The sequence below is a fragment of the Macaca nemestrina genome, chromosome 3 (assembly GCF_043159975.1).
Source record: "Macaca nemestrina isolate mMacNem1 chromosome 3, mMacNem.hap1, whole genome shotgun sequence".
Classification (NCBI taxonomy): Eukaryota; Metazoa; Chordata; class Mammalia; order Primates; family Cercopithecidae; genus Macaca; species Macaca nemestrina.
Window position 1 is genome coordinate 135389396 of NC_092127.1, and position 21484 is coordinate 135410879.

A 21484-nucleotide genomic window follows, 5' to 3' on the forward strand; every position below is an offset into this window, starting at 1 on the left:
TTAGTCTAGCCTGTGAGCCCTGGAGAGCCAGCACAGCACACCTGCTCTACCAAAAAGCAGCCAAACTGCTTATTTAAGTGGGACACTGATCCTGTTCCTCCTGAGGGGTGAGACCTCCCAATAAGGATCTTCAGCCACCTCCTACAGGTGTGTTTGGGCTGGCAAGAGGTCAATACCCCCCTGAGACAGAGGTTCTAGAGGAAGGAGCAGGCTACCATTTTTGCTGTTTCACAGGCTTCACTGGTGATACCTCCAGGTATGGGAAAAACTGAGACAACTAGGATCTGGAGTGGACCTGCAGAAAACCACAATGGCTCTACAGAGGAATGCTCTGACTATTAAAAGAAAAACAAACAAAGAGAAAACAACAACAACAACAAAAGAGACCCCACAAAAACCTCATTTGAAAGTCAGCAGCCTTAAAGGTCAAAGGTAGATAAGCCCAAACAATGAGAAAGAATCAACACAAAAACACTGACAACTCAAAAAGGCACAGTTTCCCTTCTCTTCCTAGTGGCCATAACACCTCTCCAGCAAGGGCTCAGAGCTGGGCTGAGGCTGAGATAGCTGAAATGACAGCAGAAGGCTTCAAAAGATGCATAATTACAAACTTAACTGAGCTGAAGGAGCATGTTGTAACTCAATGCAAAGAAACTAAGAATCGTGATAAAACAATACAGGAGCTGACAGCCAAAATGGCCAGTTAAGAGAGGAACATAACTGACCTGAGCTGAGAAACACACTACAGAAACTTGACAATGCAATCACAAGTATTAATCGCAGAATAGACCAAGCAGAGGAAAGAATCTCAGAGCTTGAAAACTATCTTTCTGAAATCAGACAGTCAGATAAGAATAGAGAAAAAAGAATGAAATGGAATGAAGAAAACCTCTAAGAAATATGGGATTATGTAAAGAGATCAAACCTATGATGGACTGGGGTACCTGAAAGAGATGAGGAGAACAGAGCCAAGTTGAAAAACATACTTTAAGACCTCATCCAGAAGAACTTCCCCAACCTAGCAAGACATGCCAACATTCAAATTCAGGAAATGCAGAGAACCCCAGTAAGATACTCCATAAGAAGATCAACCCCATGACACATAATCATCAGATTTCCCAAGGTCAAAATGAATGAAAATGTGTTAAGGGCAGCCAGAGAGAAAATCCAGATCACCTACAAAGGGAAGCCCACCAAACTAATGGCAGACCTCTCAGCAGAAACCCTACAAGCCAGAAGACACTGGAGGCCAATATTCAACATTCTTAAAGAAAAGAATTTCTAAACTGGATTTCATATCCAGCCAAATTAAGCTTCATAAGTGAAGGAGAAATAAGATCTTTTTCAGAAAAGTAAGTGCTGAGGGAATTCATCACCACCAGACCTGCCTTGTAACAGCTCCTGAAGGAAGCATTAAATATGGAAGGAAAAACTGTTACCAGCCACTATAAAAACACACTGAAGTACACAGACCAGTGATACTATGAAGCAACCACATAAACAAGTCTGCAAAATAACCAGCTAGCATAATGGTGACAGGATTAAATTCACACATAACAATACTGACCTTAAATATAAATGGGCTAAATAGCCCAATTAAAAGACATAGAATGGCAAGCTGGATAAAGAACCAAGACCCATCAGTATGCTATCTTCAAGAGACTCAACTCACATGCAAAGACACACATAGACTCAAAATAAGGGATGGAGGAGAATTTACCAAGCAGAAGAAAAAAAGAAAAAAACATGGGTTGAAGCTCTAGTTTCTGACAAAACGGCCTTTAAACCAACAGAGATGAAAAAAGATAAAGACATGCATTACGGTAAAAGATTCAATTCAACAAGAAGAACTAATTATTTTAAATATATATGCACCCAATACAGGAGCACCCAGATTTATAAAGCAAGTTCTTAGAGAATTTGAAGAGACTTAGACTTCGACACAATAATAATGGGAGACTGTAACACCCCACTGACAGTATTAGACAGATCATTGAGACAGAAAATTAACAAAGATATTGAGTAGAACTGAGCTCTGGATCAAATGGGGACCTGAAAGATATACACAAAACTCTCCATCCCAAAAAAAACAGAATATACATTCTTCTCATCACCCAACAGCACTTACTCTACAATTGATCACATAATCAGAAGTAAAACACTCCTCAGTAAATGCAAAAGAACTGAAATAATACGAAACAGTCTCTCAGACCACAGGACAATTCAACAATCTGCTCCTGAATGACTCTTGGGTAAATAATGAAATTAAGACAAAAATCAAGAAGTTCTTTGGAACTAATGAGAACAAGGATACAATGTACCAGAATCTTTTGAATGCAGCTAAAGCAGTTTTAAGAGGGAAACCTATAGCACTAAATGCCCACATCAAAAAGCTAGAAAGATCTCTGATCAACAACTTGTATCACAACTAAAAGAACTAGAGAACCAAGAGCAAACAAACCCCAAAGGTAGCAGAAGACAAGAAATAACCAAGATTAGAGTGGAACTGAAAGAGAGAGAGACACAAAAAAAACCTTCAAAAAATTAACGAACCCAGGAGCTGCTTTTTTGGGGAAAATTAATAAAAATAGATAGCTAAATTAATAAATGAAGAAAAGAGAGAAGAATCAAATAAACACAATCAGAAATGATAAGTGGAATATCACCACTGACCTCACAGAAATACAAACAACCACCAGAGAATACTATGAACACCTCTGTGCACATATAGAAAATCTAGAAGAAATGAATATATGCCTGGAAACAACACCCTCCTAAGACTGAACCAGGAGTAAATTGAATCCCTGAATAAACCAATAATGAGTTCTGAAATTGAGAATTGAGGCAGTAACAAATAGCCTACCAACCAAAAAAAAAAAAAAAAAAAAAAAAGCCCAGGACCAGATGGATTCACAGCTGAATTCTACCAGAGGAACAAAGAAGAGCTGGTACCACTTTTACTGAAACTATTCCAGAAAATCGAAAAAAAGGGACTCCTTCCTAACTCATTCTATGAGCACAGCATCATCTGCATACCAAAACCTGGCAGAGACACAAGAAGACAGGAAAACTTCAGGCCAATATCCTCAATGAACAGCAATGCAAAAATCCTCAATCAAATATTGGCAAACCAAATCCAGCAACACATCAAAAAGCTTATCCCTCATGATCAGGTAGGTTTCATCTCTGTGATGCACAATTGGCTCAACATATGCAAATCAATAAATGTGATTCATCACATAAAGATAACTAAAGACAAAAACCACATGATTATCTCAGTAGATGCAGAACAGGGCTTCAACATCAACATCTCTTCATGTTAAAAACTCAATAAACTAGGTATTGAAGGAACATACCTCAAAAGAATAAGGCTCATATATGACAAACAGAGCCAATATCACACTGAATGAGCAAAAACAGGAAGCACTCCCCTTGAAAAGAGGCAGAAGACAAGGATGCCCTCTCTTACCATTCCAGTTCAACATAATATTGGAAGTTCTGGCCAAGGCAATAAGGCAAGAAAAGAAATAAAGGGTATTCAAATAGGGAGACAGGAAGTCAAACTATCTTTGTTTGCAGATGACAAAATCTTATATCTAGAAAACCACATTATTTCAGCCCAAAAGCTTCTTAACCTGATAAACAACTTTGCAAAGTCTTAGGATACAAAATCAATGTGCAAAAATTGCTAGCATTCCTATACACCAACAAAAGCCAAGCCGAGAGCCAAATCATGAATGAACTCTTATTCACAGTTATCACAAAAAAGAATAAAATACCGAGGAGTACAGATAACAAGGGAAGCAAAGGACCTCTTCAAGGATAACTACAAACCACTGCTCAAAGAAATCAGAGATGACACAAACTAATGGAATAACACTCCATGCTCATGGATAGGAAGAATCAATATTATGAAAATGGCCATACTGCCCACAGCAATTTATAGACTCAATGCTATTCCCATTAAACTACCATTGAAATCCTTCACAGAAGTAGAAAAAATTATCTTAAAATTCATATGGAACCAACAAACAGCACAAATAACCAAGACAATCCCAAGCGAAAAGAACAAAGCTAGAGGAATCATGCTACCTGATGTCAAATCCTACAGTAACCTACTACAGGTCTACAGTAACCAAAACAGCATGGTGCTGGTACAAGAACAATAAGAGAGAATAGAGAACCCAGAGAAGACCACACACCTATGACCATCTGATCTTTAACAAACCTGACAAAAACAAGCAATGGGGAAAGGATTCCCTATTTAAGAATAGTCAGTTCTGAGAGAACTGACTAGCCATATGCAGAAATTGAAACTGGACCCCTTCCTTACACTGTATACAAAAATCAACTCAAGATGGATTAAAGACTTAAATGTAAAACCAAAAACTATAAAAACCCTAGAAGAAAACCTAGAGAATACCATTTAGGACATAGGCCCAGGCAAAGATTTCACGATGAAGATGCTGAAACCAATTGCAACAAATGCAAAAATTGACAAATGGGATCTAATTAAGCTAAAGAGCTTCTACACAGCAAAATAAACTTTTATCAGAGTGAACAGACAACCTACAGAATGTGAGAAAATTTTTTCAATATATCCATCTGACAAAGTTCTAACTTCCAGCATCTACAAGGAACTTAAATTTACAAGAAAGAAAAAAAAAACATTAAAAAGTACGTAAAGGACATGAACAGATAATTCTCAAAAGAAAACATACATGCAGCCAACAAACATGAAAAATAGCTCAACATCACTGATCATTAGAGAAATGCAAATCAAAACCACAATGAGATGCCTTCTCACAACAATCAGAATGGCTATTATTAAAAAGTTAAAAAAAAAAAAAACAGATGCTGGTGAGGTTGTGGAGAAAAATGAACACATATACACTATCGGTAGGAGTGTAAATTTGTTCTACTATGGTGGAAGACATTGTGGTGATTCCTCAAAGTTCTAAAGACAGAAATAGCTTTTGACCCAGCAATCCCATTTCTCGGTATATATCCAAGAGAATATAAATCATTCTATTATAAGGATACATGCAGGTGTATGTTCACTGCAGCACTATTCACAATAGATAAGTCATGGAACCAACTTAAATGTACTTCAGTAACAGGCTAGATAAAGAAAATGTGGTACATATACACTGTGGAATACTATGCAGCCATAAAAAGGAATGAGATCATAGCATTTGTAGGGACATGGATAGAGCTGGAAGCCATTATCCTCACCATACTAACACAGGAACAGAAAACCAAATACCACATGTTCTGACTTATAAGCAGAATCTGAATGATAAGAACACATGAACATATGGTGGGGAACAACACACACTGGGGCCTATCAGAGGGTGGGGATTGTGAGAAGGAAGTACAGGTGATGGGATGATCTGTGCAGCAAACCACCATGGCACACATTTACCTATATAACAAACCTGCACAACCTGCACATGTACTCTTGAACTTAAAATAAAAGTTGGGGAAAAGAAGCCAAATGTTTCACAGAGCAAGAGGAGGTTGAATCAGACAAACCTGAAGGAAATCTTCACCTGGGAATGAAGATAGCCAAGGCAAATCCTCATGGAAAAATAAAAACTAGGGTTGCAAGTGATGAAGGGGTTAGAAGGAAGCAGATTCTTCCTTTCCGTAATTAAGGGAAGGAAATGAAATGACTTCTCCCCTTTTTCAACTTTCACCCTCCTGTAGGCTAACTTTTCCTAATTTTTCCCCTTTAATTTTATCTTTGCTTCTTTTGTTTTTTAAACCTAGATTTACCTATATGAAATTTATTCATAGAAAATGAATATACACTGTCACATAAGCCAGGAGAGTGTCTCAGATCTTATAATCTACTGAAGGCAGTTCACAGACAATCCCTTGAAACAAAGGAAGTATAGTCAAGAAATACTGAAGGACTGCTTTCACTATTTACAACATTCCAATTCTCATAGCAATAAAAATGGATGAAGAAAGTTCTACGCCTCCACTACAGTATGAAAGTTACACCTCTTTGGTCAAAAGATGGCTATGCAGTATTCACATTTAGAATAAATTTTGTATTCCAGACACAGGGCTGGAGTGGTTTCTAATTTAAAATTAGATATTGAAGAAAATAAATCTGGACGTTATAAAAAAATTATACCTGTATCAGGCTAAAAAGGACTTTTTAAACAATTGTCAAGCCAATATCTCATATTGCCAAACACATAAACTGCTTCAAGAAACAGATGGAATTTATATCACAGACTCTCAAACCTCATGGAGAGGGATCTTTGAGTCCAATTAACCCCTTGGCAATAGTAGTTAATCTGGAGCGATATGCTCAAAGCATCCAAAAATATTTTGTCTAGACTTACCCACTGCAGAATTTTCTATAGTACATTCTCTGGGCAGGACAGCATGGATTCAAGCAGTGGGCAGGGACTGGTGATATCTTCTCAGAATGTAGGCTTTCTTTTCTCATATTCTCAACGATATATCCATAACAACTTTACAAGACAGGTATTCCACCTCAGTTGGATCTGCCATTCAGGCTTGCTAAGATTCCTAATGCAACTGCCAAACCTCAAATTAAAAGAAAATACAAAAACATGTCAGTATGTGCTGAGCTACTACTGACAATATCCAAAGATGGCAAAAACTGAAGAATTAGAGTGTTTCATATAAAATGTTGCCTGCAGTTTTTGTAGAGATTTCCAACTAACTTCAGAAGGAACTGAGATTTTAAAAATAATCCAACTTATCAGTTTATTAGATTTTGAATATTATCTTCTCTAAAGTGTTTAAGCCAGGTCAGTCAAAAAGCAATGCATTTAATCGGGTTGATTCTTGTGGTTATAGTTTGCATGCCAGTGTACTGTTGGAGACAAGAGTCTCAGTCTTCTTCCCTGTAGACCACAATAACAAATACCCATTCTTCTGTAGCTGAAATTGCTTGGGTATGGTACTGTGAGGAGGTAGAGAACAGGAATGGATAGGCATCTCTCAATGGTCCACTAGAAGCTTCCAGTCCCTGACCCCAAGACCTTGTTTGTCTACAAATAGAAGCACTTCACATATCAATGACATTGGGAAGAGAAGACAAGATAAGAAAAGAGAGAAATTAATAAGCAAGTAAAAAAGTTTGGTTTTTTTTTTTTTAAAAAGATAAATGAGGTAAAAGGGTAAGTAACAAGTGAGGAGTGTTGCAAGAAGTTGATTTAGCAAAGTGTGTTGATCGTAGACTAGAAAGGAACAAAATGACAAGTTGGAAAAAAAAGGCTTGATTGAAAAAAGTCTCAAAGGAAATACATGAAAATCTTATTTATGCTGTTGGGGGTGTGTGTGTGTGTGTGTGTGTGTGTGTGTGTGTGTGTGTGTGTGTGTGTTTCAGTGTTTCTATCACCATTACTAAAGTATTCTTCAATAGTTCCTGACAATGTTTTATGTTCATCGCGTTGACAAACCTCTTTGATCTCCTCCTTTGCCTATGAAAGAATTACCTTGAAAGATTGTCAGTCAAGGTTGGACACGCTGATTTATTATTGCTGTTATTAAAAGTAATCACTGACATTTGTAAGTAGTTATACATGTTCCTAAGTATCCTTCACAGGTATATCTTCTAGTAATCATGACAACCCTGTACTTCAAATTATCAACACCATTAACCCACTTTATAAATGAGAAAAATGCCATTAAAAGGGGCTAAGGGATTTACGTACCATCATTTACTCCAATTCACTTGCACTGACTTGGCACTCATGCTCTTTCTCCGGCACTATATTACTGCTTAGTAGACAAAGCAAGTTTTTGTAAATAGGTGATATATGACGTAGGGGGGCAGTTGCTTTACTCAATTAAAATGTCTTTCTTCCAAAGATGCTGCTATGGTTTGATGCTATGGTTTTAACCTCCAATGCAACAGTGCTGAGAGGTGGGACCTTCAAGAGGTGATTACGTCATGAGGACTTTGCCCTCATGAAGCGATTAATGCTATTATCAAAGAGAGTGGGTTTCTGATAAAAGGATGAGTTTGACCCCCTCTCTCTCCCTTTCTCACCTTCTCTCAACTTCTCTCACACATGCATGCTCCTTTGCCTTTCCGCTTGCTCCCATGAGATGATGCAGCTAGAACGCCCTTGTCAGATGCAAACCCATCAGCCTTGGGCTCCCCAGCCTCCAGAACTATATGAACTAAATCTCTGCTCTTTATAAATTAGCCAGTCTCAGGCATTCTGTTATAGCAACACAAAATGGACTAAGAAAAATAATTACCGTAAGTCTGTAAATAGTGTGGGAGGAAACTTGTTACAAGATTAAGTAAGTAAACAAAATTAAGACAAATAAACATACTCTGATCTCAACTTTGTTTTTTAAAAACTTGATTGAAAGCAGTCTGGAAAGAATTTCATGTAAGTGTTAACAGTGGTGAGTGAGTGTTGATGGTAGAGCATAGCAGCTAAAAGTTAGACTCTGAAATTACACTGCCTATATTTGAATCTTAGGCTTGCCACCTATTAGCCAAGTGGCTGTAGGCAAATATTTTAACTGTGCTTCTGGTTCCTTATCTCTCTAATTAAGGCCATGATGGGATCTATCTCAATTCTCATGGTGATTTATCATACTGAAATCATCATGAGAGTTAAAGGACTTAATATGAGTAAAGCCTTAGAACAGTGCTTATTGTAATACACGGTAAGCACCATGTAAGTGTTAGTTATTGATTATTTCTGGGAATTATGTGTGATTTTAATTTTTTATATGTTTTGAAATTTCAAATGTTTAGCATATGTATGTTGATATCCCCAAAAAAACCTATGAAAATAATAAAAAGTGGCCAGTAACAATTTCCATAGCTGACTTAACTGAAAGTTCTGTCCCTTTATTTTAATTCAGCATTATTGTATTGGTTTTTAACCTCATGGGTTTCATTTGCCTTGAATCTTTTTACACTCAGCTCTTTAAAAATACTGTATTTAAAAATGAAAAAAAAAAAAAGATTCAGAGCTTCTTTATAACAGTCTCCATTTTTTAGTTCCTTGGAAATTTGTCTTACTGACAGGTAGGTGCCTTGTCTGTTGAAGGAAAGCTAAGTGACTTATAGCTATCCCAAAGTCTCCCTGATGAAACCAAAGTAGATGTTTGAGCAAGTATTCAAGGTATCAAAGACTCCTTAAAGGGGCAAGGTTCATCTTGAAATCATCAAGCAAAAGAAACAAACAGCAATTTCCAGGTAACCTTGTGCAAATTAGATGACAGGTAAATTAATCAAGTTTTCCTGACCCTGAGTCTTTCATTTACACAACGCTTAAGAACTTGCTTTGGGCTATTAGTCTCACCGTAAATATGTGCCACAGCAAATGCAAAAGCATTTACTCTGAAAGTTAACAAAACTAGGTTCACGAGCAACATGGCACACACCAGACAACTGGGAACAAATACAGAAAGCAGGACTTCTTCCAACCAGATGCTTCTCAAAATATGTGGCAAATGTTTTAAAGAGTCCTGTAAGAATTTCAAGAACCATTCTTCTAGATTAAGAAAAGCACAGAAGGAATACAGACAAAGAGCAGATGGTGTGCACAGGCTGTCTAAGATTTTGAAAGGAGAGATATTACAATTTGATAAAGCAGTGGCAGTTTATGTACATTTGCGGCAGCACCAGCCATATGTATTATATTTCTATAGACCGTCCCCCTCCCACCACACCCTGGAGACTTTATTACTTAAAGCAAAATTTCTGATTGTGGTGAGCTAGAGACACTGAATGTAATCTTATTACAAAAGTTCTTAAATCATCAATAACTAGGACTTGTGTAATTTTTTTTTGTAATTAGCAATATGTATTAAGCTCAAATTCTATTTGGCTTCTTTATAGGCCTTTTAAACTGTTTTTTACTACAGTTGAAAATACAGCAGCGTTCTTTCTGTTCATATGCAGAACCAGGCTTCATGACTGTGCACCACCCAGTTGTCACTCTGCCAGACAGCATAGGAACACAAAGAAGTTGGTACTCACCTTGAAATGACAACATGAAGCCTTATGGAAGCCAAAATCTTAGCGTTCTGGAGCCATTTACCTCTACCACCATATCTGGTAATTAAACACAAGGAGGGTGCCAGCATTTAAAGCATAGCCTTTGTGGTTGTGTCAGGAAACAGTTTTCCTGAAGAACTCCACAATGAGACAAGAATTTCAGGTGTAATTAGAAATCGTTTGCCATGAAATACAGTTTCAATTGGAATGTCATTTAAAGGTTTGAGAAAAAATTCTAGCTCTTGTATGTTGTTTCGAATGTTCTCCCTGTTGATTACTTTCTGCTTATTTTGAAAATATAATAAGTATTATTAGAGTGAAAGGGAAAGAAAAATCACTGATTATTTCTGTACCCATGAGCAACCTATAGGGAGATTAAAAGAATGTCATTGTACTATACCTAAATCCACAGTCTAAATGAACATCCTTAAACTTGTTCTGCTGTGGTGCTAAAAGTAAGAATAGGCCAACACTGAAAAAAATTTCAGTATACATTCTCCAAACTTATCATGATTTCCATCGATTAGGTTCTTGTAGATTGTTTGGGTCTCTTTTCGCTCCTGCAGCAGTTACAGATCTACAGCCAACCTCTCTATAGAAGAGACATATTAAAGTCTTGACCATTTGATGAGGACTATTCGTCGCTAAGATTAACCTGATTGACAAATTACAGTATCTCTCCTGCCAGAATGATGTTTTCCTAATACAAATGCAACTTTGTGACCGACTATGTTTCATTTTCTCCCTTGCTTCAAATCCTGCTACCTACCAGGGGAGAGTTTCCCCTTCTGACTGACAGCAAATATAAATCTCTGCATGAAGACAGGTACGAAAATACAGTTTTCACATCAGAGGGCTCAGATTTTCTATTTCATATTCAAGAACCGATACCTCTTTGAGGTGTTTGGTTGTATTCTGAAAGCCGACTACTGCACACCAACTTTGATTCTCTTTCACTATTTCATAAAAAAATTGTCTCCATTGAGCTAAAACCAATTTCAGTCCCAGTTGTCTTATGTACCAGAGACTTCACATGATCAGTGATACCACCTTATCGAGTGGACTCTGCTGCCCATTCTATGAGCTTAGCTCTGCTTCCTTTTACTTGCTGCCTCTGTTTCCTGCCTACCTGCCCCCTTTCATCTCTTGCATTTGGTTTCACTCTACTTAAAGTACTCTTTTGATGTTGACAACAACCATTCTCTTGGCAAAAAATATTGATGTTTTCATGTCTTCACAGCCTCGAAATCTGTTGCACTCAGAGCTGTCTTGGTCTCTTCCTCTTTCTCTGAGAGTTCTGTTTGTCTCTTCCTAGATACACTGACTAATCATTCAGCCCCTTCTTGTTTCTCAAGGTTCTGTCCTCTGCCTTTCACACTTTTCTTTTTTTTCTGTCTTTCTTTCTTTTTTTCTGAGACAGAGTTTCATTCTTGTTGCCCAAGCTGGAGTGCAATGGTGCCATCTCAGCTCACTGCAACCTCCGTCTTCCAGGTTCAAATGATTCTCCTGCCTCAGTCTCCCGAGTAGCTGGGATTACAGGCACGTGCCACCACGCCAGGCTAATTTTTTGTATTTTTAGTAGAAATGGGGTTTCACCATGTTAGCTGGTCTCAAACTCCTGACCTCAGGTGATCTGCTGGCCTTGGCCTCCCAAAGTGCTGGGATTATAAGTGTGAGCCATCATGCACAGTCCATACTTTTCACTCATACTGTTTCAGTCACTGAGTTTACAAACTCCGTTGCTTCAACTCTCTCCTCTGAGAAGGTAATTTCCAAGCCTCCATCTCCAATTCTTATTTTCCATGTGCTCCTCCCCTGTCTACAAATGGCCACAGGCATTTCCATTTGAATGACCAGCCACAATGTCAAATTCTATATTTAACCTATTGGAAATTGACATCCTCATCTTTTCTCCAGATTAGCTCTCCTTTCTCAGTAATCCAGCTCTATCCTTGATTTCACTGTTAGCTCAGTTTGCCAAATCACAACACTTAGTATCATTTTTTATCTTCTTATTAGTCACAGAATATAAACTTCAACAGAGTGTAGACTTTGTTTTGTTAGCTGATGAAGGTCCAGATCCTAGAAGAGAGCCTAGCAAAGTAGGTTCTTAATAAAGACTAAGTGAAGGAACAAACTGTGAGTATTCAATGATATAATACACATCAAGTGTTTGCTATTATATTAGCTGAAGTCCTCAATAAATGTTACCTATTATGCATTATTATTATTTCTATGATTCCTATTTTCAGTAGTAATTGCAGCATTAAAAAGATGACTATAAGCACCTTATTTTCTTGCATTTATTTATAATTTTTGGACATTTTATTTTTCTCCTTAATTTTAGGAGTGCAGAGACTTTGGTTTGTTGTAGTCCTTTGGCCACAAGGCCTCCAGCATTTAGAGCCATGCAAAGGAAGATCTCTAAACAACAGTCTTCCCTGGTTTTGCAGAGGGGGAGGCAAAGCATAAGAGAGACAGAAATCTGGGAGTAAAAGGATCACTCATCTTGTTTATATGTGGTTTTGTAGGCACTAAGTTTGAAGTACAAAGTTTTTGTAGTCCTTTGAACAATAAAAAATGACAAATGATCTGAAGAAAATATTAAAACATTTTCAATTTGAATCTTCAAAAAAGTAGATAGAAGGTGTTCTCGTTGAATTTTGACCAGAGGTGACACAAAAAACAAATAATTCAAAATGTTAAATTATTTTATCTCTTTGTAAGATTATTATAATTTGAAAAGCAGTCTTATTTAACATTATCAGAAGAACAAAAACATAACAGCAAACAAATATAATTTAATTATTTTGCTCCTGGTTTGTTTTGCCATGTTAAAGTGAGCTTTGGGGGTTTTGGTTTGAGAATCTGCCTCTATTTGTTTCCTTTCACTATTCTGTTATTTTATGTTGTTCCATTAATATAATTTATATTCTTGCTTGTTTTCCATATTTTATTAATTTTTATGTATATGTAATTATTCATTTTTAGAAACTCTTATTTTGGCAAAGCTAGAACGTATTCATGCATTGGAGTACGATGTTAATATATCTCTGGTTTGTTAGGTAGACTCTTGCTTTTAACTCTTTAACTCTCATCAGTCTCCAAATTATACCAAAAAACACAGAATCTTGACCTAGAATGTGAAAATACCAGTTTGAGTTCTAGCTCTGGTTCTTTCTAGCTATCTGAAGTTGGCATGGCTCCTTATAGTATCAATGAGCCTTAGGGTGGTGTTAAGAAAGCCCACACCCAAGCCAGACATCCTGAATTTAAGCACTGCCCCAGTGTCTTCACTCATAAAATGGGGATGATACCAATGCCCACCACATGGGTTAGGGGCATGAAGTGACTAATATGTATAAAGCATTTAGAATACTCTCTGAGCATGTAGTAAGCAATGTTATGAGAATTAAAGGGAATTGAGGGAAGTACTCTTTGAAAATTCACTATGTGCCTGACCATCTTTTACTTATAAGAACTCATGTAATCATCACAACAGTCTTATGAGGAAGGTTCCTATTTTACAAGTGAGAAAAATGAAGTCCAGAGAATTGAAGTAACTTGAATAAAGTCACAGAACCATTAAGTGGTTGAGCCTGTTTTCAAAACTATAAGACATAATGAAGACGGACCTAGCACATGAGGTCTTCATAAGTGTTTTATACCTTACCTTGCTAAGCTCCAACATTTGTAGGAAAAATACATTATGTTGCAGTCATGCTTGAGATTGTCTTGCAAAGTTCTATGCTGGGGGTATTTTTTTCTGTCTCATTAGGTCCTTAGAAATGTATCAATGACTCAATAATCACCTTCAAATGTTGGTCTATACGACTAATGGATTTAAGGGTAAGGTAACTTTTTTGCCTTCTTTTTTGCACCTAAATCATGAGTGAAATACAGATAGCATAATATCAATAGTTAATGGCTTTGAACCTGGCTCTGCCGTTTTCCATCTGTGCGACCTTGGGCAAGTTGCTTCAATAACTTTCTCATCCTCAATTTCTTCATTTGGAAAATGGAGATGTTAATTGTGTTGCCCTCATAAACTTGTTATAAGCATTAAATGATTATGATGCATTCAAATCCCTTAGCATAGTCATGCAGATTGTCATGAAATACATACGAAAAGGGAAAAAGGGTCATTTATTTCTATGATAGTTTTCTAACTCATTTTCCCATAGGAACAGTCGCAGTTCTAAAATCACTAGACTAATTTCCCAGCAGTTGAGTCATCATTCTACTATGGGTCTGGAAGCAAATATGCATTAACACTGATCATCTGGTGAACTAACCTCTGAAGTTAAACATCGTATATTAGCTTTCTATATTTTATAGGGAGCTCCATGGTTCATATAACTATCATTCACCATTCTCCATAGGATCCATTTTCCTCCTTGGTGATTTTCCTTAAGCAAGCATGGATTTACTCCATCCATGTCTTTCTCATCCCTGTCATGCTTCAGAGTTACATTCTAACATCTCCTACCTAATTCTCCTCATTTAAATACAAAGGCATCTGACCTAACACTCCCAGGCCATCTCAAGAGAATGACTCATACAGAGAAATTCTTACTATTTCAGCATCTCACCCCTGTTGGATGACCGAACTAACCTTATGGCAAATTCAGCTTTAGCGAATGGTATTTCTTAGGGTTGTTTTGTCCACAAAGACTCCTACTGCCAGAAATATGAAAATGGAAAATATGAGCTTTGCCTCGTAGTCCATCACCATCAGTTTCACAACAGTGACAAAACATTCTTTCCTCAGAAAACATCAGCCGCTTCCTCCGAGGATTACCTGGTGTACTCTCCCCCCATGCTTATCCAGCCTTCACTGACTAACTCCAGGGCACAAACGATAGGCTGGTATGAATCCGCCCACCCTCCTCCATGCTCACCGACAGCTGAACAAGCCCCACACTTCTCCCTCCAAATAACTGGCAATGCCGGCAGAGACTTGGAACAGCAGGCAGACAAAGAAAAACAATTTAATTTCTCTCTGACTGGCTGCGTCTTTCCAAATGTGACAGCTTTTCTAACCAAATGGCTCGTATTCTAGTCAGTTAGACTGAGGAAGAAACAGGGTGAACAGTGACACCAAATGGTTAGGTATACTGAGAAAGAGTGTTTATGTCCTGTGTCACATCAGAAATGACTGAGGTGGCTTACATGGATAAATAATAGGCAATAAAATAACAAATTCGCAGTAGATAGTAAATTAGGAAGCAAAATACTTTAAGACCTAAAAATGTCTACAGAATAGTAGATTTAAAAAAAAAAAGCTAATTTGAGCCACTAATTCACTAATTGGACTTCAGTCTTTCTAGCAGTGCAGAGGAAAAAAAGGAAATCTGTTCAGTTTCAAAGGAGAAGAACAATTCTTCCTCCAGCTACAATGACAGAAATTTCTAATAAGAGACTTTTAAGAATCTATTAAAAACTAGAGACCTTGGAAATGTACTTCATCCTTGCTTTTTTTCTTCATATGTATTTTCATTTATGTTATATTATCTTTTCCAAATCTAATTTTCTAACCTTTTAGTTTAGATTTGTATTTGGTACCACTGGATCATACTTAATTACAGTCTTTATTCAGTCTCTGCTCAATTAAAAGCAGCCAAGTAGAACAGCTGCTTCTAAGAATATATATATATTTTAAGTATCAATGGAAAGTCCAGTGAGCAAGAAGAAAGACAATGCCGACATTTCTGTTTGACAGGATTAGTTGTTCATGATGATGTTCAAAACATCTCTAGTCCAACCGATTTATAAAACTGTATTAAGTTGCACTTAAAGCTTATAGCACTTTGGGAGGCTGAGGTGGGCGGATCACCTGAGATCAGGAATTCGAGAGCAGCCTGGCCAACATGGTGAAACCCTGTCTCTATTAAAAATACAAAAATTAGCTGGTGTAGGGGTGGGCATCTGTAGAGCCAACTACTCAGGAGGCTGAGGCAGGAGAATCGCTTGAGCCCAGGAGGCGGAGGTTGCAGTGAGCTGAGACTGTACCATTCTACTCCAGCCTGGGCAACAAGAGCAAAACTCTGTCTCAAAGAAAGAAAAAATGTATATAATTTGTTTGATAATGTTTTATATGAATTTACTGAGAAAATGGTAGGCTACAGACCATGTTACAGAGAACAGAATTAAGTGATATGAACAGTGAACAAGCTACAAAAATAAAGAAAAATGGTATCTAAGGAATATATAGAAGCTCAAATTGAAGAATAAGAAATAAGAATGATAAGCATGCATGAGGGGAAAAGAAGAAATGATCTAAATCATAAGAAGCAAAATGTATGGCAAAAACAGATTATTGGTGACTTAGGTGAAGGGAATGGAGAACAAGATAAAAGTGACAGGAGATGTGAAGAAAATAAAACTTCGAGTCAGAAAGAGAGGAAATCTAAGAATGATTTTAAAATAACAGCTGGCAATTTTAGCTTACTCAAAGGTTAAAGTGCCAGAAAGTAAAGAAATGTGGAAAGAAACAAGTAGTTGGCTCATAATGGGCTTTTAAGAAACACATGTTAGATTTTGGTTGCTGCTAAGACAGAAAGAGATAGCGGAATGAAAATAAGAAGAGAATTTGTAGATGAAAGAGAATGGATCAGTGCATTTCTTTTCTGTTTCATATTCTTCCCATCACAAGATATAAAGGGATAGTCAGAGAATTACCGGGATGATTGACAGGTCAGAAAATAAGACCTCTGAGAAAAGATTAAATAAAAGCCAATCTTTCCCCCACAAAAGAATAAGTGAATGGTAATAATGTGTTCCACAAGTTGAGCTGCTAACCATTCCTGCTGCATCCAATTGAACTCATCGTTAAACTGTCTATACACCTTTTGATCATAAGGAAAAACTGAGAATCCTGAAAGCTCCTTATTCCTCCCCTTTGTTCTTATCTCTATCATATTGGATATTAATTTGTACTGACTTCTTTGACATGTGTATTTCCCCCACTAGACTGTTAACTCTCCAGGACCAGGGACCAGAGTCATTTTGTATAGTCGTGCCTAATATCCAAGATCTTTCTGTATATTTATAGTCTACCATTTTTCCAGGAAAGGTTTAATGTGTTACCTGATTTTTGTTGAGAGAACATGCTCTCCCAGTCTTCAGTATTTCCATTTCTAGTAGTCATTTATTCAATTTCTTGATTCAAAAATGTAGACGTTATCCTTAATTCTTCTCCTTCTCTGCTTTTCCCTAATTCAGTCCATCTCCAAATCCCATCAGTCTTCTTTTCAGTATGAATCTTGCATCATCACCTCTCATCACTTCACCATTACTTCCCATCCTAGGCTATGGAACCAGCTTTCCAAGTAGTCTCCCTGCATTGCCTTTTGCCCTTCTGTGTTTATTCTTTGCAGATCAGCCAAATAAATCTTTCAAACTCTAACTCCAATCATATCATTTGCCTAAGTAAAAACTGATGTCTTCCCATTGCTCAGAACATTCCCCACAACCTGGCTTCCTTTCCTGCCATCTCTCCCTTGCTCAATAGATTCAATCTGCAGTGGCCTTCTTGTTGTGCCTTGAAAAAGTCAAATTTGTTCCTGTCACTTACCCTTGCTCTACTGCCTGGGATGCTCTTCACCCAGATCCTTGAATAACTAACACTTTCTAATCATTCTCTTCTTAAATGTTACTTGCCTAAGATGCATTTCCAGACCATCTTTTCTAAATGAGCATACATAGATTACCTCACTCTGTTTTATTTTCTTCACAACACTTGTTACTCTCTGAAATTTTATGCTTATGTATTTTCTATTTCCTATGCAGAAATATAAACTCTCACAAATGTAAATATTTTGTTTATTCACCACTGTAGCTCTACATCTCCAGGATCCTAAACACACAGAAGATGCTTAATAAATAAATGCCAAATGGACAAATAGATATGTTTGGACAATCAGGTCTTAGGTTCAGGGATAAACACTTTCCGTTCTTTATCTAACACATATGTTAGTTGTATGTCTTCGCTTCTTATTAAATAAAATTATTATAATTTTTATAAAAATGATATTAAAATAAATTTAGGCCAGGTATGGTGGCTCACACTCATGATCCCAGCACCTTGGGAGGCCAAGGTGGGTGGATCACCTGAAGTCAGGAGTTCGAGACCAGCCTGGCCAACATGTGAAACTCCGTCTCTACTAAAAATACAAAATCAGCTGGGCGTGGTGGCACATGCCTGTAATCCCAGCTGCTTGGGAGGCTCAGGCAAGAGAATTGCTTGAACTTGGGAGGTGGAGGTTGCAGTGAGCTGAGATCATGCCATTGTACTCCAGCCTGGGTGACAAGAGAGAAACGCCATCTCAAAAAATAATAATAATAAATAAAATAAATTTAAAAATTTTAAGGACTATTATTTTTCAGGAAATGGTTCTATGCCAATGAAAAGAATCAAAAGTGTTTGGAGATGAAAATAATTCTAATACATCATCCAGTCAAATCTCATGCCTATTTTTCAGTTTCCTCTATACTCAGACCCTGTTTAACTCTTCAGAGCAAGGGCTCCCACTGCCTCACAAGGCACCATATCTTGCTGTTAGAAAGCTAGTGTTATCACACTGAACTAAAATATGCTAAGATGCCTACAGAAACCAGGCGAATAAGAGTTCCATGAAGTCGGCCATTAGTAGTGGGGACTGTGGCAAATAAACAAGCTCTTGCCTGGTCTAAAAGAACAACTGCTATTCCACAACTGATGGCTGTCATTTCATGTCAGGAAGCAGGTCCCATGCTGCCCAAGTGTTCTCAGTATTTGAGAGAAGATTGAAAAAATGGATTTTTATGTGAAATGTCTCCATGTTTAAAACCCTATCTGGCTACCTTAAAACCTGAAGACTGTTGGTTGATTAATTTCTAGTCTCAAGCAATACAGAAGAAAACTTCTCCATCTTCTACAAGAAAGTCCAGGATTTAAAAATATTTAGGATATCGCACTAATTCTTTATTCTTAATCTAAATGTCCTTGGCTGTTTTCAACATTTTTTTATCATGCCATGATTATAGTATAAAATCAAATAAGCAGATGACTTTAAGTATCTACCGGATTAACCCAAATGTTCAGGGTATAGCTGAGTTAAAAACAAACAAACAAAAAACACAAAACCAAAAGATATAGGAACAATTATAAGTCAAACAACACTGTGGTAAAATCTTTTCTTCTGGTGTTTCATCTTGTGGCATCTTGTCCAGACCACATTTCAATCCTACCATTTTATGTACCATTAAGATTACTAGTTTCAAAACCTTCACACAGCACATCATGTACTTGAAGGAATGACCCTCAGTGAACCACGTGTGGCATGACAAGTTTTAGTGTAGCAAAATTCAGACCACTGGTTTAACACAAATATTGTAGCTCACCTATGTACTCAGAGCAGCATCCCTGTATGACCCCAAAATTACACTTACACTGTATTTATTCTAAGACATAAAATAGTCTGCTTCAACCCAAATCTTTTTCTTATTTCGGTTCTACCTCATTTAACTCTTTCAGAACATTATTTTTGTGTAGGAATTAATAACATGATTTAAATTAGGGAAGACAACAATTAATAGAAAATAACTTTCACAAAGTAAAATATTTGGAATTATAAAACTTTCAAAAATGTTTTCAACCATAAACCATAAATTTATAGCTTTTTCTAAAGCATGATTTGCAATCATTTCTTAAAATTCTTATATATTGTCATGGAACCAAATTACTTTATGACTGCACTATATTGATTTGTTTCTGTTCCTACTTTTGTCATATATACTACTGATTCTTTTTTTGTGGTCCTGACTCTAATTATTTTTGGTATCTCAGAACCATGACCTGGTCTTGACCCTCTTATCATATCTTGTAAAAGAACCTCCCTTCTTTAAGTTAATCATCTTCTTGTCTTCCTAACCTTCAAAATGGGAATTATACTTCTCAGCTATAATTAGAATTATGATGTGTTTGTAAGCGTTGTCATTCAAAGGTTTGTTCTTAAAAATAGAACTCATTATTATACTATTAAAATTGATCAATAAATCTGCCCATTCACGGAGCTGTCTTCTTTATGGTACTGCTCAAAGGATCCTCCTAGTTACATCACAGGATTGAGTTCTCTCATATTAGAGCAACTGAGAACAGTACACTTCTTAAGATGGTTCAGTGAGGCCTGGGCATCACTTGCATTTTCAGAACATATACTCAGCTTTTCTCACTCCCAGATGTAGGGAGTTCTATGTGTCAATGGAGTTTCAGTAGAATTTTATAAACTCAGTAATAAAACTGACATTTTTATAGGTCAGAAAGTGATTGAATATTAGCAATTTCATATGGCTTAACACATTAATTCAATATATAATACTAGGTTTTAGTTCTTTATAGATGCTGGATATTACACCTTTGTCAGATACACCGTTTACAAATATTTTCTCTCATTCTATAGGTTGTCTGTTTACTCTGTTGATAGTTTCTTTTGATGTGCAGAAGTTATTAAGTCAAATTAGATCCCACTTGTCAATTTTTGCTTTTGTTGCAATTGCTTTGTCACAAAATCTTTGCCTACTTCCGTGTCCAGGACAGTGCTGCCTACGTTGTCTTCTGGGATTTTTATAAGTTGGGGTTTTACATTTAAGTCTTTAATCCATCTCAAGCTGATTTTTGTATATGGTATAAGGTAGGGGTCCAGCTTCGGTCTTTTGCATATGGCTAGCTAGTTATCCCAACACAATTTATTATATACGGAGTCTTTTCCCCATTGCTTGCTTCTGTCAGCTTTGTCAAAGATCAGATGGTCATAGATGTGCGGTCTTGTTTCTGGACTCTCTATTCTGTCTCATTGGTCTTTGTGTCTGTTTTTGTACCAGTACCATGGCCGTTTTGGTTACTGTAGCCATGTAGTATAATTTGAAGTTAGGTAGTGTAATGCCTCTAGCTTTGTTCTTTTTCCTTAGGATTGCCTTGACTATTTGGGCTCTTAATTCCATATGAATTTTAAAACGGTTTTTTCTAGTTCTGTGAGGAAAGAATTCATTGGTAGTTTTGGAGCAGCCGCTGCAAAGACACTGGGTGCAACGGAGGAGCTGTGGCCGGGGCTATGTACTCGACAGAGCCAAGGAGAGTAGGAATACATGAGAACCCACCTCCTACTGAGTTGGTGGGGCAAGAGCCCCACACTCCCAGGCACAGCTGCATCCATCCAACCACAGCTCTGGACCTGGGCATCCCTGTGCTTTCAGAATTCCAGGAGTCCCCCCTTCCCCCTACAGTCTCGGAATTGCCTGTTTCTACTCCCAGGCCTCTCCCTGCTCCCAGTGCCCACTCTGATTTCAAAGCAAAGTTGAAGCCGAGCCCAGGTACTGTTGTGACCTGGTCAGGTGTGCATGCATTCAGGATGGCACTGACATGCCAGCTCCCTTGCCACCTCGGACCCCTCTGAAACTTTGGGCACTGACAAGCTCAGGGAGGGA

The 21484-nt window shown here is 37.3% G+C and overlaps 1 long non-coding RNA gene across 1 annotated transcript in view; it reads right to left on the reverse strand.

The window, feature by feature from the left end:
* The window catches only part of LOC105477315 (uncharacterized), an 84925-nt gene that overhangs the window by 29049 nt on the left and 34392 nt on the right, over positions 1-21484 (reverse strand). The window contains exon 3 of the long non-coding RNA XR_984609.2: positions 6360-6567. This is a non-coding gene — a long non-coding RNA (uncharacterized lncRNA). The remainder of the gene's footprint in view (positions 1-6359; positions 6568-21484) is intronic.